Source organism: Oncorhynchus mykiss, chromosome 15 (assembly GCF_057628025.1).
Source record: "Oncorhynchus mykiss isolate SJ-2025 chromosome 15, ASM5762802v1, whole genome shotgun sequence".
Classification (NCBI taxonomy): Eukaryota; Metazoa; Chordata; class Actinopteri; order Salmoniformes; family Salmonidae; genus Oncorhynchus; species Oncorhynchus mykiss.
In genome coordinates, this window is record NC_143036.1 from 33,726,267 (window position 1) to 33,745,489 (window position 19,223).

A 19,223-nucleotide genomic window follows, 5' to 3' on the forward strand; every position below is an offset into this window, starting at 1 on the left:
TGAGCATGTGGCAGACACACACACACACACACACACACACACACCAGCCTGTCGTACCTTGAGAGCACAGAGCGGATCTTCTGAAATGTCAAGTGAACAGGTTGGGGAGGGAGGTCTCTCAGGCTGCAGCTTTACGCTGCTCTCCTCTCCTCCGCAGCCTCCACCTGCGCCCGACTGTACGCACGCCGTTAGGCCAGCGGTGAGCCGATAATCACAGCGGTAAAGCTGTCTCAGTCTCTCTCCACACAGATCGCTAATGAAGTCGCCCTATTAAACAGCCTTAATTCTAATTCCCCTCATCGCAACCATTCCTCTCTCTCTACCGCGGGTTGCTCTCTTGCTTTCTCTCTCTCTACACCACAGGTTTAATTTCTCTGGCTCTCTCTCTGGCTCTCTGGCTCTCTGACTCTCTAGCTCTCTCTCTCTCTCTCTCTCTCTCTCTCTCTCTCTCTCTCTCTCTCTCTCTCTCTCTCTCTCTCTCTCGGCCGGGCCGCATGCCAGTCATATAATTGAATAACTTGGCCACTAAATGAGGAAAAGCTTTAATGGAGCGGCGCGGTCAGAGCCCTCAGTCTATTATTACTAGAGTCTGGCAGTCCGAGGGGGTTTTCAATGGTACATCACTGTGTAACCTTCCCCAAATCGATGTCCTTTTCAAATAAATTATAAATCTTATAAATTGTAATTGGGGCATTTGGAGATATGTCCCTTCTCTTGTCACACACACATGTGTGTGTTATAACTGCAGCATAAACTATTTTGTGTTTACTTCCTGGTTGTTGAAGGGGACCTCTCTCGTTGAAAACATGAGGAAACCAGGCCCCCCACACACACAGACACACACACAGCAGACAAATGTACTATTAAATGATGCTGTTTAATAATGGTGAAATATTAATGTGTTGGTCTGAGAGACGTCTTTCTCTCTCTCTCTCTCTCTCCATCTCTCAAAGCTGTGGAAACCCTACGTGAAACTACGCCACCTGCTGGCTAACAGTCCCAAGGTCAAGCAGATAGTCAAAAAGAAGCTAACACAGAGGCAGGTGGGTATCACACACACTACAGCACAGTACATCTCACTGCCCACCTGACCTCATAATAATTAAGTATGACACATGCCAGCATCATACAATTGTAATGTCCTAGGAGCATAGGGCTGAAACATGTAGCAGTGTAATTACTAGAACCATCTAACACTACATCGTAGCCTTGTGCTGCAGAGCTGAGGTCCTGATCCATTCACTGCCTGTAGCTTCTTTTCACCCTTGCATATCCTTCTTAGGCTACTGCTATTAATCTTACCTCACAGCCACTCTATCTCTGGAGTGCCATGTGTCTGGATAGTAATTTACTACTTATTAAAGATCAAATCCACATTAGGGGAAACAGCGCCACTGTTCGCTCCACAGCGACTTCGTTTGCTTTGCTGTTGATGAATGCGGAGAAGGGTAGAATTCTAGCTAGACTAGCTTTATACCCTTAGAGCACTTTGAGCCCCAATAGTGCTTGTTTATCCTCTCCCCAATTTCGATCTTGTCTCATAGCTGCAACTCCCCAACGGGCTCGGGAGGCGAAGGTCAAGTCGTGTGTCCTCCGAAACATAACCCGCCAAACCGTGTTTCTTAACACCCATCTGTTTAACCCGGAAGCCAGCTGCACTAATGTGTCGGAGGAAACACCGTTCAACTGATGACCGAAGTCAGCCTGCAGGCGCCCGGCCCACCACAAGGAGTCGCTAGAGTGCAATGAGCCAAGTAAAGCCCCCCCTGCCAAACCCTCCCCTAAACCGGATGATGCTGGGCTAATTGTGCGCTGCCCTATAACACTCCCGATCACAGCTGGTTGCAGTGCCTTAGACCGCTGCGCCACTCGCACACACTATAGTATTTTATTAGGATCCCCACACAAAACATAAAACATGACGTAAAATGTATAGACAACTTCATCAAAAGGACAGAACTACATACATTTAAAATAAGTATGCACACGTTTATATGTGTATGCCTTCAAAATCATTTGATTAAAAGATGCTACTGATAGAAAAATGTGAAAATGAAATTCAATAACAATGAGGTGCATTGCAAATAGGCTGACACGTCTTAAATTTAGTTATTTACCACACGCTATGGGCTTCACTAGGTAAAATCCATAATCATGAACATGAAATAACCAGGCCTTGAATCTTGAGCCTTGTTACAGTTTATTGCCCTTAATCTGTGATAGGTTTGCATTTCTGAACTTCAAATGTTATTTATCATTAGTTGTAATAGAGACATGAAGGGTGCCATAGCCAAGGGGCCAATGGTTATCTTGGAATGTACTGTGTAGGGAAAACAATCACATGTGGCAGGCATTGATATGGAGAGAGAGCCATGGATTAGAGGTGAAGGGGGTCGAGGTCAGGTCAGGTCACATTAAGGGAGAAGGAAAGGTTTATCACTTAGTTTCCTGCCTAGGAATGAAGATAGAATGTTTAGCAAGAAGGAGGAGACTCCACCCAAAATGGGGTACCTATACACCCCTATTACAAACATGTTTTTGTCAATTCAGCATTTCTATCCTTTGGGAAGAATAAACTTGGTTTAAGTTTTCATAGTGTCCATTGAGTTCTTACTCTGGTAATTAGAACCTAACATGGGTTAGCTAAGATATAGTGTAATGTGTTACAGTCTACCAACCATGAAGGGTTATCTGAGGTATTATGCTAGGCTTTGGACCTGCTCATAAGGTCCCGTTAATCAGATAGAGTTGTTTCGGCAGGTAGCCTAGTGGTTTGAGTGTTGGGCCAGTAAGGTTGCTTGATCGAATCCCTGAGCTGGCAAAGTGAAAAGCTGTTGTTCTGCCAATGAACAAGGCAGTTAATGCAATTATTATTATTTTTTACCATTTTTATTTCACCTTTATTTAACCAGGTAGGCCAGTTGAGAACAAGTTCTCATTTACGACTGCGACCTGGCCAAGATAAAGCAAAGCAGGTCGACACAAACAACAACACAGAGTTACACATGGAATAAACAAACGTACAGTCAATAACACAATAGAAGAAAAGTCAATATACAGTTCCCCGGTAGGCCGGGGAATAAGAATTTGTAAATAAGAATGTATTATTAGTGGCGTCCCACTAGCAGGACAACTTCCGGTGAAACTTGAGGGCACGCAATTCAAATAAATAATCATAGAATTATGGATTTTAAACATTTATGCACATACAAGTGTCTTATATCAGTTGAAAGCTTAAATTATTGTTAATCTAACTGCACTGTCTGCTTTATAGTAGTTATTACAGTTAAAGCATGCCATGCGATCGTTTGAGGACTGCGCCCCCGAATCAAAATATTTTTCCACGGGCACAGGTTTCATAAATTCACATATAGAGATAAAATATTCACTTACTTTTCGACAATATTCATCTGATTTGTTATCCAAAGGGTCCCGGCTATAACATGTAGTGTCGTTTTGTTAGATAAAATCCTTCTTTATATCCCAAAAAGTCTGTAGTTGGTTTCATCAATTTGAGTAATCCACTCGTTGAACATGCAGAGAAAGTAATCCGATCTACCACTATACTTTGTTTCAACAAGTCAAACTACGTTTCTATTTACTCCTCAGATAACATAAAATGTAATCAAACTATAGTATTTCTTATGGAAAAAAGTATGTTCAATAGGAAACCGATTTTAGCAGGTGAATCTTGTCTTCATGGTGCGCGGAATAACTAATTTCCAAGACTGTGTCCCTGTACTAAAACTGATATTTCTTATTTGTTTTGGAAGTTATAAGCCTGAAATCTTGAACAGACTGCTGACACCCTGTGGAAGCCATAGGAATTACATCCTGGGAGCTATAATTGAGTATGCCCTTATACTTGCCATTGCAAGAGGATAGTCTCTCAGGTGCAGGTTTGTTCTTCTTTTGATATTCTCCTACATTATTTTAAAATGTTTACACACCTCAAAGTGTTTGTTTTCCAATGTTACCAATTATATGCATATCCTGGCTTCAGGGTCTGAGCAACAGGCAGTTTACTGTAGGCATGTCATTCAGGCGGAAATTGAGAGAAAAGGGGCCTAGCACAAGCTGTTTTGTCACAACTTTGGAAGTATGTTTGGGGTCATTGTCCATTTGGAAGACCCATTTGCGACCAACCTTTAACTTCCTGACTGATGTCTTGAGATATTGCTTCAATATATCCACATAATTTTCCTCCCTCATGATGCCATCTATTTTGAGAAGTGCACCAGTCCCTCCTGTAGCAAAGCACCCCCACAACATGATGCTACCACCCCCGTGCTTCACAGTTGGGATGGTGTTCTTCAGCTTGGAAGCCTCCCCCTTTTTCCTCCAAACATAATGATGATCATTATGGCCAAACAGTTCTATTTTCGTTTCATCAGACGAGAGGACATTACTCAAAAAAGTACCATCTTTGTCCTCATGTGCAGTGGCTTCTTCCTTGCCGTTCATGTTATATCGATATAGGACCAGTTTTACTGTGGATATAGATATGTCTGTACCGGTTTCCTCCAGCATCTTCACAAGGTCCTTTAATGTTGTTCTGGGATTGATTTGCACTTTTTTCACCAAATTACATTCATCTCTAGGAGACAGAAAGCATCTCCTTCCTGAGTGGTATGACAGCTGCGTGGTCCCATGGTGTTTATACTTGCATACTATTGTTTGTACAGATGAACGTGGTACCTTCGGGTGTTTGGCAATTGCTCCCAAGGATGAACCAGACTTGTGGAGATCTACAATTTTTTTCTGAGCTCTTAGCTGATTTCTTTTGATTTTCCCATGATGTCAAGCAAAGAGGCACTGCGTCTGAAGGTAGGCCTTGAAATACATCCACAGATCTTCTATCAGAAGATTCTAAAGCCATGACATCATTTTCTGGAATTTTCCAAGCTGTTTAAATGCACAGTCAACTTAGTGTATGTTAACTTCTGACCCACTTGAATTGCGATACAGTGAATTATAAGTGAAATAATCTGTCTGTGTTATGACTTGTGTCATGCACAAAGTAGATGTTCTAACCGACTTGCCAAAACTTTAGTATAGTAACAAGAAATTTGTGCAGTGGTTGAAAAACGATATAAGTGTATGTAAACTTCCGACTTCAACTGTATATGGTGGGGTCAATTAATGTTGGATTTGAGCCAGGGCCTTGGAATGTTACTAAGAAAGGAACAGGCAATCACATGGTTGTGGTCAGTGATAAGGGTGGATAGCTGTGGATTAGTGAGGAATGGGAGCAGAGGTTATGGCACCCTGCATCACAACAAAGATGTTATGTTTAGAGAAGAGGAGACTCCACCTGAACTGAATGTCTGCCTGCAGTTGTTGGCGTTGCTACATACGTTCCTACATTTCCGTGTGTGTGTTGGTATCGCTACATGTGTGTGTGTTGACAGGCGGTGGTGTCTGAAGCGAATCAAAGTGGCCAGCCAGGGGCCGTGGATCCTCCATCTGTGTTCCACACTGCAGTCTCTCTAGAGGCAGACAAAGATACCATCTGGGCATCTCTCTGGGGTGAGAGCCCCTACACTGGAACCTCCACTCCTCACTTACCCTACAGTAGCTATGTCCAAAATGGCACCTGGTTAAAAGTAGCGCACTAAGTAGAAAATAGAGTGCCATTTGGGAATGCACACATTAAACGGCCATACTGGCAGTGACAGAACTAGAGCACCAACCATCAACCTCCACTAACACTAACAAGCCCTTCTTTCTCTGATGAGATGAAAGGCCTCTCTCTGTAATTTAAAGGCACATTTTATACTCGGTTCAGCAGAAAACAACAAATGAACGTTTACCGGACCTGTGGATGAACAAGTGACTGAAACGACATACAAACACATGCTCACACACGTACACAAAAACACACACTCCTAATGATGTTCCCAGGGGGTTGTGGATAATAAGAGTGTTGCTGAATTGTTATAGCTGTGTGAAGACTCGCTGACATGGCTAGCCCTTGGAGCTGTGATGGCTTGGTGTGTGTTGAACTAATTGCTCTGTGGGTTGACAGTGGGAATATCAGTAATCATTAGCGCCGCTGCCTGAGCTCCTAGCCAGTGCTACCTGGGAAACGGGCTAATTGACTGAGCTCAGGGCACACAAACACACAGATTATCACAAAATGTAAGACAAGTTGCTGAGGTGGAAACCATTAAGTTGACACTTTAGAGGGAAGAAACTCTACACAATTCAAGGTTTCTACGTTCACATCTGTGGCCGAGTTGAACACATTAGAGGGAGCCAAGGACCTTATATGAAACTCCCATCTGATTCTGGTTCATTTTATATGAGCAGGAGCGTAACTTTAATTTTTAATTTTTTTAACCAAGCAAGTCAGTTAAGCTCTTAAGAATCAGACCATTTTTTCAATTTTCGCCTAAAATGACATACCCAAATCAAACTGCCTGTAGCTCAGGACATGAAGCAAGGATATGAATATTCTTGAGACCATTTGAAAGGTAACACTGTGGTGTTTGTGGAAATGTGAACGTAATGTAGGAGAAAATAACACTTTAGAGCTGGGAAAAGATAATACAAAGCAAAAAATCTTCACCTTTGAAATGCAAGAGAAAGGCCACAATGTATTATTGCAGTTAGATGGCAGCAGTGTATGTGCAAAGTTTTAGACTGATCCGATTTAACCATTGCATTACTGTTCAAAATGTTGTATCAACTCTCCCCAAATGTGCCTAATTGATTTATTGATACATTTTCAAGTACATAACAATACACTCTCCTCAATCAGTTGTGTTGTGACAAGACCTTTGAAAGTTTCTTCAAGTGCAGTCACAAAAACCATCAAGCGCTACGATGAAACTGGCTCTCATGAGGACCGCCACAGGAAAGGAAGACCCAGAGTTGCCTCTGCTGCAAAGGATAAGTTCATTAGAGTTAACTGAACCTCAGGTTGCAGCCCAAGTAAATGCTTCACAGAGTTCAAGAAACAGACACATCTCAACATCAAGAGGAGACTGCGTGAATCAGGTCTTCATGGTCAAATGTCTGACCTTAACTAGTATATGACGCCAGTAAGAAGAAGAGATTTACTTTGGCCAAGAAACACGAGCAATGGACATTAGACTGTTGGAAATCTGTTCTTTGGTCTGATGAGTCCAAATTTGAGATTTTTGGTTCCATTCTCTGTCTTTGTGAAATGCAGAGTAGGTGAACAGATGATTTCCACAGGTGTGGTTCCCATCGTGAAGCATGGAGGTGTGATGGTGTGAGGGTGCTTTGCTGTTGACACTGTCAGTGATTTATTTAGAATTCTAGGCACACTTAATCAGTATGGCTACCACAGCATTCGGCAGCGATACGCCATCCCATCTGGTTTGAGTGGAACTCAGTAGTTTTTCAACAGGACAATGACCCAACACACCTCCAGGCTGTGTAAGGGCTATTTAACCAAGAAGGAGCGTGATGGAGTGCTGCATCAGATTACCTGGCCTCCACAATCACCTGACCTCAACCCAAATTAGATGGTTTGGGATAAGTTGGACCGCAGAGTGAAGGAAAAGCAGCCAACAAGTGCTCAGCATATGTGGGAAATCCTTCAAGACTGTTGTAAAAGCATTCCAGGTGAAGCTGGTTGAGAGAATGGCAAGAGTGTGCAAATCTGTCAAGGCAAATGTAGCTACTTTGAAGAATCTCACATATAAAATATATTTTGATTTGTTAAACACTTTTTGGGGGAAAAAAGGAAAACCCTTGAATGAGTAGGTGTGTCCAAACATTTGACTGGTACTGTATATATACTGTATTCGGTTGTACAAAGAGGGCCGCTGGCGTGTCTGTGTGCGTGCCTTTGTGTGTGTGTGTGACCATGTTCCCTTTGATGCGCAGGAGTAGGATGGCATTATTATTTATTCATTTCTTTGTTGTTCTTATTTCCTCGCTGCCGACTGAAAATCATGCCATTCCATTTCAGACTGCGTCATGGGTAATTTAGTCACTGTAGCAGAGATAGCCTAGACACATGTCCCCAGTCCTAATTCTGATTTGTAGACGCTGTCTTTCTCAGCCCAGCCCAGACCAAGACTGTGTCCCAAATGGCACCATATGAGCCCTATATTCTACGTAGTGCACAACTTTTGTCCAATATATAGGGTAATTTGGTCCGCAACTGTCTCTGGTGCTAACCAGACCTCATCTCTCTGGTGTTGTTACCAGTTGTCTTCTCTCCTGTAGGGCTGACAATGTGTACACTTTAGCCCTATAACGAGAGATTTCTGGGTTTCTACACACCCAACAGTTTGTGTGTGTGTGTGTGTGTGTGTGTGCATGTCTGTGTCTGTATGTGTGTGTGTCGGAGCCAGCGTTAGCTGCAGGTCCTAATGAACAGCCTGATGCCTCTGGGCACGCTGCCTGAGATTGGAGTCCAGGCTCCGACACACACACACACAAATACACACACACATACACCCACAGCCGCCATGCTGCCCAATTCCAATGCCTCAATTAGCCAGGTCTAGTGGAGCTGTCTGCTGCTTTCACTGTTATTGTGTCTGTCATGAGACGCAGGGGGTCGGAGCATTACCTGGAGAGAGGAGGAAGGAAATGGGCTGTGTGTGTGTGTGTGTGTGTGTGTGTGTGTGTGTGTGTGTGTGTGTGTGTGTGTGTGTGTGTGTGTGGTCATTCTGTATGCACCTGTTTGTGCGTGTCTCTGTGTATGCATGTGTCTCTCTTTCGGTTCCTGTATCTGTAACTGTGTGGTGTAAAGATGGTTGGCTGTCCCCTGTAGCAGCAGCTCTAGATCAATAATGCATGTGTGTTTGTCAGGAAGCTCTGCAGAAGATTTGACAGAAGAACACCATGTGCCGGGAGGTGACCGTTGAGCTCACTAGCCATGAAAGAGTGGCATCCGCTTCTGGAAGACTGGCATCCGCTCTGACGTCAATCAGGTAGGCAGGAGAGACGCTACGCTGCCACACTGCAACCAGCCTTACACACTTAGGCAGAGACGCAGAAAATATATGCACAAGCACTCACGCTCATGCAGCAAACAGATGCAAGCACATGCACACAGACACAGAGACACAGAAGTATTCACACTCGCACACGCACACTGTACGCACACACACTGAACCAAGCTTACACAGACACACTCATACACACACAGATGTACACTACCAGCAGTTTTTTTTTCTGCCATCACACCATATCATCACCCACGCATAGCAAAGACACACACATGGATAGCAGTTTGTTGTCAGGTCTGATATGTGGCCGGTAGCTAGAGGCTTCCATTGATGACATCCCAGCCCAATCATTCTCAAAAACACACACACTCTTACCCCTACACACACACACACACACACACACACACACACACACACACACACACACACACACACACACACACACACACACACACACACACACACCCGTTTCCTACTGAGGACCCAGTGAGTAAATTGGTCTGGGAGTGGACCCATGCGGATGTTGTCTGAGCCACTAAGCCAGCCAGGCAGGCAGTAAGGCTGTAGCCTAGTCTGATGAGTTGAGACACGGTCTTGCTTTGTTAATTGGCTAGTTAACAAGGCCTTGGAGCAGTGTGGCCATGCCCTGTGTATGGGTGCAGGCCAGCAGGGTGCACACTGTGGGCAGCAGGTGGGCAGGCGAGGGCCAGGGGTGGGCTAACAGATTGGGCTGCGTGGGTTAGCGGTTAGTGCAGAGAGAGAGGACATAACAGAGAGAGAGATGGAACAGAGAAAGGGAAAGAGAGGGAAACACAGCTCATTTAACTGACCTGTAGGAACCCTGGGCCCCCTGCAAGGCCCCCGGTAACACTAATTAGAACTTGCAGCTCAGCCTGCTCTTTGTGGTGGCGCCGGGTTAATGGATGTTCCACCCGCTACACAATGCTCCCCACACTGTTCTCCAGTCTGGCTTGATAAGACTCCTGCTAATGATAGCTCTCATTGGTTACACTCTCTCTCTCTCTCTCTCTCTCTCTCTCTCTCTCTCATTTTCTTGCTCAGTCTCTCTCACTTTCCAGCTCTGTCTATAGCTTGGTCTCACTCTCTTTATCGCTCTCTCACTCTCTCTTTGTCTCTTTATTTATCTCCCTCTCTCTAACTTTCTCTCCCGGGCTCAATCTCACTGCCTCTGCATCTCTCCTCTCTCTTCCTCACTCCGTTCCTCCTTTCGCTCCTTCCTTCTTTCTTTGTTTGACACTTTTGAGAGATGTGATTCAGTGACAGAAACAGGAAAAGTCTGTCTGTTAGTTTCTGCAGGCACATTTGTGTCAACATGTTGAAATAGCGGTCTTGATTCGTTCGTGCCAAAATGTGAATTTCCCTCACAACTCTCATTTCTCTTCATGGCGAGAACACACACTTATTGGGCTTTTGATTATTGAATCTCCCTCTGTCGGAGCACCACTTAATAAATAATGACCAGCTGATTGATTTGACATGTTCTCTCTCTTGCTGCCTCTCCTCTTTTCTCTACTCTCTATCTCTATTCTTTCTCTTGCTCTGTGTCTCTCTCTCTCTCCACCTCCCTCCGCCCATCTCTCGCTCGCTCTCTCCCCTCTCCGGCTCTCTCTCTCCCCTCTCTGTCTTTCTCCACAGCATGCCATGATGTGTTCCGTGTTGACCCACCACGTCTGCTACCACCACTGTCTGAAGCACCTGGACAAGCTGATTGGCTACGTCTTCAAGGAGCGCTGCCTAATACAGGTGAGACACACAAATGCGCACACGCTCAGCCTGCCAGCGGAACATCACAGCAGGAAATAGTCAGTTAAGGACAGGTAATGGTAATCAACACTTACTTTACAAGTCATACATGCCCCTGTAGCAGCCTGCAGCATGTCTATGTGTGTGTAACTGCTGTGTGCTGTAATTATATTCTCCAGGACACAACACAATGTAACACACACACACAGTGCAGTCTTCCAGAATGTAATCATTCTCAAATGAATGGGCCGAGCCATGGATGCAAGTACTCACCATCCATGTTATCAAAATTGTAGTTTTAACCATATTTTGATGCTTAATATTGTTTGTTTACATGTAGTTTGTTTACAATTATTGGAGTAAAACAAGCTTATATTTGGGGTTCTGATGGGGTACAACAGTTGAACTAAGCTCATGAGGCATTTATTATATTTTTTAGCAATCAATGGGCACATGTCATTAATTTATAAATCCCAAAATAGATTTAGCAACTGTGGATTACCCCTTTTTAAAGAGAAGGTTGCCCCACTCAAGGTCCTCTTAGTCACTCCTTGTTGAACAAGGGAGAGCTCAGATTTTTGTTTTGAATGGCTCTGAATAAGTGTTCTACTGAACTAACTAGCTAAGGGTTGAGTTTCGATCCCGCAACATGGTTGGCATCAGTTGCTGGGACTGCTGCTCGGCCCTGTAGTTTCGTGATTTTAGGGGAAAGGCCATTTGGTCGTGCCCAATCTGCCAGGGCACCAAGGCCATTAATCAAAATAACCAATTGAGAGGTTAAATTGATTTGAAAACTGAAAAACATGAGCCTTCTGTTAAGAAAAACCAAAGTCTATGAAAAATAAATAATTAGCCTACATGTCAAAGTATTGGCTGCAGCCTGTCATGTTCAGACCTATGCTTACATGAGGGAAGTGCCTGAAAAGGTAGCCAAATGTATACAGCTCATGAAACATGAGACCAACACTTTCCATATTGTGTTTCAATTGTTGTTCAGTATACAGTACCAGTCAAAAGTTTGGACACCTAATCATTCAAGTGTTTTTCTTGATTTTTACTATTTTCTACATTGTAGAATACTAGTGAAAACATCAAAACTGTGAAATAACGCATATGAATCATGCAGTAACTAAAAGTGTAAAAATATCAAAACATATCATATATTTGAGATTCTTCAAAGTATCCACCCTTTGCCTTTATCAGGTATCAAGGTAAGACCCAAGTGCAGACTGTGTGAAGTAACAATGTTTATTGTAACAGGGGCAGGCAAACGACAGGTCAAGGCAGGCAGGGGTTGATAATCCAGAATAGGAGCAAAGGTACAGGACGGCAGGCAGGCTCAGGAACAGGCAGCGTCGTCAGGCGGATGGGTACAGGGTCAGGACAGGCAAGGGTTAAAACCAGGAGGATGAGAAAGAGAGGCAGGGAAAGACAGGAGCTGACAGGACAAACGCTGGTAAGCTTTACAACAAGAGGAACTGGCACAGACCGACAGAAAACACAGGTATAAATACCCAGAGGATAAGTGGGGAAGATGGATGACACCAGATCAGGGCATGACAATACCCCCCATCCCCCCTCTATTGACGCCACCTGGCGTTCCACCTGGGTGGATACCTGGTTGACAGGGGCAGTCAGACATGGATACCGGTCAGTGCTGTAGAAGCGACGTGGCCCGGGCCTTACTGAGGTCCTGGTATTCTGCGGAGCTGGCAGAGAGGTCTGGGGCAATTTCCAAGCCCACAGGAAGACATCCCGGGGCAGGCAGAGCTGACTTCAGGCAATGAGTGTGGCAGGATGGGCTCCAGTCCACGACGGAACCAGTAGCTCAGTCAATGGAGGGATTGTGTCACTGTAGCCAAGAGAATCCCAATACCACGGGAACCTGCGGAGACTCAACTCGCTGTAGTTTCCCGAAACTCGGAGGTTGACGGGGGTGGTCTGATGGGGGACCCGGCCTGTCCAGCGCTCTAACACCCATGGTAATGGAGAGGCGTTGAGTGGGGAAGCCCAGCTCAGACGCCAGGATAATGTCCATGAGACTCACATCGGCCCCCGAGTCGTTGAATACCTGGATAGCCTTGGGCTGGTCGCCCCACAGCAGGGTGGCATGGAGAGGGGGGCGAGTAAGGGGAGAAGAACCATTATCTTTTAGACCCACCAGGGTACTCACTCCAACGAATGAGCTAGGTCTCTTGAAGGGACAAGTAGAAGCATGTGTTTCAGACATAAGGAAGTGGATGGCTGCAAACTTTCTACTTTTAAACTCGGACAAAACAGAGATGCTTGTTCTACAGATCTTCTGTTGAATCTGATAATTAATATTAATGGTTGTACAGTCGTCTCAAATAAAACTGTGAAGGACCTTGGCGTTACTCTGGACCCTGATCTCTCTTTTGAAGAACATATCAAGACTGTTTCAAGGACAGCTTTTTTCCATCTACGTAACATTGAAAAAATCAGAAACTTTCTGGCTACCCGGATAAAGCACTAAATAAACTTCAATTAGTGCTAAATACGGTTGCTAGAATCCTGACTAGAACCAAAGAATGTGATCATATTACTCCAGTGTTAGCCTCCCTACACTGGCTTCCTGTCAAGGCAAGGGCTGATTTCAAGGTTTTACTGCTAACCTACAAAGCAATACATGGGCTTGCTCCTACCTATCTCTCTGATTTGGTCCTGCCGTACATACCTACACGTACGCCACGGTCACAAGACGCAGGCCTCATAATTGTCCCTAGAATTTCTAAGCAAACAGCTGGAGGCAGGGCTTTCTCCTATAGAGCTCCATTTTTATGGAATGGTCTGCCTACCCATGTGAGAGACGCAAACTCGGTCTCAACCTTTAAGTCTTTACTGAAGACTCATCTCTTCAGTGGGTCATATGATTGAGTGTAGTCTGGCCCAGGAGTGTGAAGGTGAACGGAAAGGCTCTGGAGCAACGAACCGCCCTAGCTGTCTCTGCCTGTCCGGTTCCCCTCTTTCCACTGGGATTCTCTGCCTCTAACTCTATTACAGGGGCTGAGTCACTGGCTTACTAGGGCTCTTTCATACTGTCCCTAGGAGGGGTGCGTCACTTGAGTGGGTTGAGTCACTGATGTGATCTTCCTGTCTGGGTTGGCGCCCCCTCTTGGGTTGTGCCGTGGCGGAGATCTTTGTGGACTATACTCGGCCTTGTCTCAGGATGGTAAGTTGGTGGCTGAAGATATCCCTCTAGTGGTGTGGGGGCTGTGCTTTGGCAATGTGGGTGGGGTTATATCCTTCCTCTTTGGCCCTGTCCGGTGGTGTCATCGGATGAGGCCACAGTGTCTCCTGACCCCTCCTGTCTCAGCCTCCAGTATTTATGCTGCAGTAGTTTATGTGTCGGGGGGCTAGGGTCAGTTTGTTATATCTGGAGTACTTCTCCTGTCCTATCCGGTGTCCTGTGTGAATTTAAGTATGCTCTCTTTAATTCTCTCTTTCTTTCTCTCTCTCGGGGGACCTGAGCCCTAGGACCATGCCTCAGGACTACCTGACATGATGGCTCCTTGCTGTCCCCAGTCCACCTGGCCGTGCTGCTGCTCCAGTTTCAACTGTTCTGCCTGTGATTATTATTATTTGACCATGCTGGTCATTTCTGAACATTTGAACATCTTGGCCATGTTCTGTTATAATCTCCACCCGGCACAGCCAGAAGAGGACTGGCCACCCCACATAGCCTGGTTCCTCTCTAGTTTTTTTCCTAGGTTTTGGCCTTTCTAGGGAGTTTTTCCTAGCCACCGTGCTTCTACACCTGCATTGCTTGCTGTTTGGGGTTTTAGGCTGGGTTTCTGTACAGCACTTTGAGATATCATCTGATGTACGATGGGCTATATAAATACATTTGATTTGATTTGATTAGACACAAAATTACTGTCAGTAACGCAATACAGACAACCCTGGGTCTCAAGTCTGTGTATGTTTTCGGATGGAGACAACCTAGCCCTGCCGAGCTGCATCGACTCGGGAAAATATGCATTGTCAGTCTCCGGAGGCTCTTGGAGAGAGCTCTCAGATCCTCTCAGGAACGTAGCCGCCGGGGACTTCCGGAGTTCATCAGCTGTAAGGTGGGATCCCTGAGTGAGCGATTGGGACCGCAATTGGACCCCTTCTCCCTCCTTCGTTCCAATAGCCGACCATCGATCCGGATGGTTAAAGCGACGAGTGAGTTGAGATCCGTTGATAGTTCTCGGGCTGCCAGTTCAACCTTTACCTCTTCCGATAATCTGTTCAGGAACGTGTCGAACAGCGCTTCTGGGTTCCAAGTACTCTCCGCTGCTAGCTTGCAGAACTCCACCGTATAGTCGGCCACACTGAGGGTGTCCTGCCGAAGCTGGAGTAACTTCTGGGAAGCCTCTTTCCCGGACACCGGAGCCTCAAACGTCTCTCACCTCTGCCACGAATACCTCTAGACTGAGGCAGACGGTGGATTGTTGCTCCCACACCACCGTGACCCAGGCGAGTGCCATCCCGGACATGAGTGTAATAACGTACGCTATCTTTGAGTGGTCCAAGGGGAACGAAGAAGGCTGCAGCTCGAAAACGAGGGAACACTGGGAGAGAAAGGCCCGGCAGGTTCTGGAATCTCCATTATAGCGCTCCGGGGGAGGTTAGCGGGGTTCCCGGGAAATAGGTGATGTGCTGCTACCACCCGGGTTACAGAGGGGCTGGGAGGTTAGCATCGTGGTAGGCTGCCTAGTAGGCAACCCACAGAATTGCTCCTGCAATGCGTCCAAGGCTGGGTCGTGATGTTGGGCCACGGCCTGGAACCCTTCCATCAGACAGTGAAGCAACTCCTCAGGCCTACCAATAGTGGCTCCTTGGGAGGAGATGGAGTTGCTGAGCTGGATCAAGTCTGTTGGGTCAGTCATGGCCAGTTCGTACTATCAGGTATCAAGTTAAGACCCAAGTGCAGACTGTGTGAAGTAATTTTTTTTATTGTAACAACAGGGGTAGGCAGAAAGGGGCCAATAATCCAGAGTAGGAGCAACAGTACAGGACGACAGGCAGGCTCAGGAACAGGCAGAGTTCAGTAATCCAGAGGTGGATCAAAGGTACAGGAAGGCAGGCAGGCAGACTCATCAGAGGAAAGGACAGATTTCCACCGGTCTGATGTCCATTGCTAGTGTTTTTTGGCCCAAGTAAGTCTCTTCTTATTGGCATCCTTTAGTAGTGGTTTCTTTGCAGCAATTTGAACATGAAGGCCTGATTCACGCCGTCTCCTCTGAACAGTTGATGTTGAGATGTTTCTGTTTCTTGAACTCTGTGAAGCATTCATTTGGCTGCAACCTGAGGTTCAGTTAACTCTAATGAACTTATCCGTTGCAGCATAGGTAACTCTGGGTCTTCCTTTCCTGTGGCGGTCCTCATGCGAGCCAGTGTATTCATAGTTCTTGATGTTTTTTTCGACTGCACTTGAAAAAAAAATACAAAGTATTTTCAAATTTTCCGAATTGACTGACCATCATGTCTTAAAGTTGTGATGGACTGTCATTTCCCTACGCTTATTAGAGCTGTTCTTGCCTTAATATGGACTTGGTCTTACCTTGTCATAACATAATTGATTGGCTCAAAAGCATTAACCTTTCTGATCTCCCCATCCCGGATCCGGGTTCGTGAATACAGACTCAAGCTCATTACCATAACGCAACGTTAACTATTCATGAAAATCGCAAATGAAATGAAATAAATATGCTAGCTCTCAAGCTTAGCCTTTTGTTAACAACACTGTCATCTCAGATTTTCAAAATATGCTTCTCAACCATTGCAAAACAAGCATTTGTGTAACAGTATTGATGGCTAACGTAGCATTTAGCATTAGCATTCAGCTGGCAACATTTACACAAAAAAACAGAAAAGCATTCAAAAAAATCATTTACCTTTGAAGAACTTCAGATGTTTTCAATGAGGAGACTCTCAGATAGCAAATGTTCAGTTTTTCCTGAAAGATTATTTGTTTAGGACAAATCGCTCCGTTTTCTGCGTCACGTTTAGCTATGAAAAAACCCCTGTATCCAGGATTGTGTAAATCTATCAGCAAGCTCATTAGCATAACACAACGTTAACTATTTATGAAAATCACAAATGAAATGAAATAAATATGCCATCTCTCAAGCTTAGCCTTTTGTAAACAACACTGTCATCTCAGATTTTCAAAATATGCTTCTCAACCATAGGAAAACAATAATTTGTGTAAAAGTAGCTAGCTAGAGTTAGCATTTCGCGTTAGCATTTAGCGTTAGCATTAGCGTTAGCATCCAGCACGCAACATTAACAAAAACATAAAAGCCTTCAAATAAAATAATTTACCTTTGAAGAACTTCTGATGTTTTCAATGAGGATACTCTCAGTTAGATAGCAGATGCTCAGTTTTTCCAAAAAGATTCCTTGTGTATTAGAAATAGCTCCGTTTTATACATCACATTTGGCTACCAAAAAAAATCCATAAATTCAGTCCTCAAAACGCAAACTTTTTTCCAAATTAACTCCATAATATCGACTGAAAACATGGCAAACGTTGTTTAGAATCAATCATCAAGGTGTTTTTCACATATCTCTTCATTGATACATCGTTCTTGGACACATGCTTTCTCCCCTGAATCAAATGGTAAAGTAGAAGCAGCTGGCAATTGCGCACCGAATTCGACGCAGGACACCAGGCGGACACTTGGAAAATGTAGTCTCTTATGGTCAATCTTCCAATGATATGCCTACAAATACGTCACAATGCTGCTAAGACCTTGGGCGAACGACAGAAAGTGTAGGCTCATTCGTTGCGCAATCACAGCCATATAAGGAGAGAATGGAAAACAGAGCTTCAGAAATTCTGCTAATTCCTGGGTGATGCATCATCTTGGTTTCGCCTGTAGAATGAGTTCTGGGGCACTTACAGACAAAATCTTTGCAGATTCTGAAACTGAGTGTTCAGAGTGTTTTCTTTCCAAAACTGTCAAGAATATGCATAGTCGAGCATCTTTTCGTGACAAAATATCGCGCTTAAAACGGGAACGTTTTTTATCCAAAAATGAAATAGCGCCCCTAGAGCTCTAACAGGTTAAAGAAGGAAAGAAATTCCACAAATTAACTTTTAACAAGGCACACATGTTAATTGAAATGCGTTCCAGACTACCTCATGAAGCTGGTTGAGAGAATTCCAAGAATGTGCAAACCTGTCATCAAGGCAAAGGGTGGCTACTTTGAAGAATCTCAAATAAAACATTTGTTTAACACTTTTTTTGGTTACTACATGATTCCATATATGTTATTTCACGGTTTTGATGTCTTCACTATTATTACACAATAGTAAAAATAAAGAAATCCTTGAATGAGTAAGTGTGTCCAAACGTTGACTGTTACTGTGTATATATACAGACACAGTTTCTTCGGAAAGTATTCAGACCCCTTGCCTTTTATTGTCATTTTTTTTTGTCAGCAATGTATACAAAATACTCAAGTCAAAATGTTTCAAGCAGTCATATTGGCTGCTGATCATTGCTAGATAACCATGTTCAGGTCTTGCCATAGATCTTCAAGCAGATTTAAGTCACAATTGTAACCCGGCTACTCAGCAACATTCACTTGGAAAGCAACTTGTTAAGCATCTCCAGTGTAGATTTGGCCTTGTGTTTTAGGTTTTTGTGATGCTGAATTGTGAATTAATCTCCCAGTGTCTGGTGGAAAGCAGACGAAACCAGATTTTCCTCTATTTTTCCTGTACTTAAGCTCCATTCTGTTTGTTTTATCGTGAATAACTCCCCCGTCCTTAACAATTACAAGCATACCCATAACATGATGCAGCCACCACTATGAAAATATATATGCAGCCACCACTTGAAAATATACATGTAGAGTGGTACTCCGTAATGTGTTGTATTGGATTTCCCCAAACATAACATTTTGTATGCAGGACAAAAAGTTAATTGGTTGGCCACTTTTTTTTGCACTGTTTTTGATCTGTCCTCCGTTTTCCCCTATCACAGCCATTAAACTCTCTAACTGTTTTAAAAGTCACCATTGGCCTCATGGTGAAATCCCTGAGCGGTCCCTTCCTCTCCGGCAACTGAGTAAGAAAGGATGCCTGTATAGTTGGAGTGACTGGGTGTATTGATACACCATTCAAAGTGTAATTAATCACTTCACCATGCTCAAAGGGATATTCAATGTCTGCTTTTTTTACCAATAGGTGCCCTTCTTTGTTGAAGCATTGAAAAACCTCCATGAACTCTGTGGTTGAATCTGTTTGAAATCCACTGCTTAACTGAGGGACCTTACAATTATCTGTATGCGTGGGGTACAGAGATGAAGTAGTCATTAACATATCATGTTAAACACTATTGCACACAGGGAGTCCATGTAAATTATTATGTGACTTGCTAAACTATTTACACCTGAATTTATTTAGGCTTGCCATAACAAAGGGGTTGAATACTTATTGACTCAGACATTAAGCATTTCAGTTGTCATTAATGTGTAAAAACTGGCATTATGATGTATTGTGTGTAA

The 19,223-nt window shown here is 44.2% G+C and overlaps 1 pseudogene; it reads left to right on the plus strand.

The window, feature by feature from the left end:
• LOC110490956 (ribonuclease 3-like) overlaps positions 1–19,223 on the plus strand; it is a 160,556-nt pseudogene that overhangs the window by 9,854 nt on the left and 131,479 nt on the right.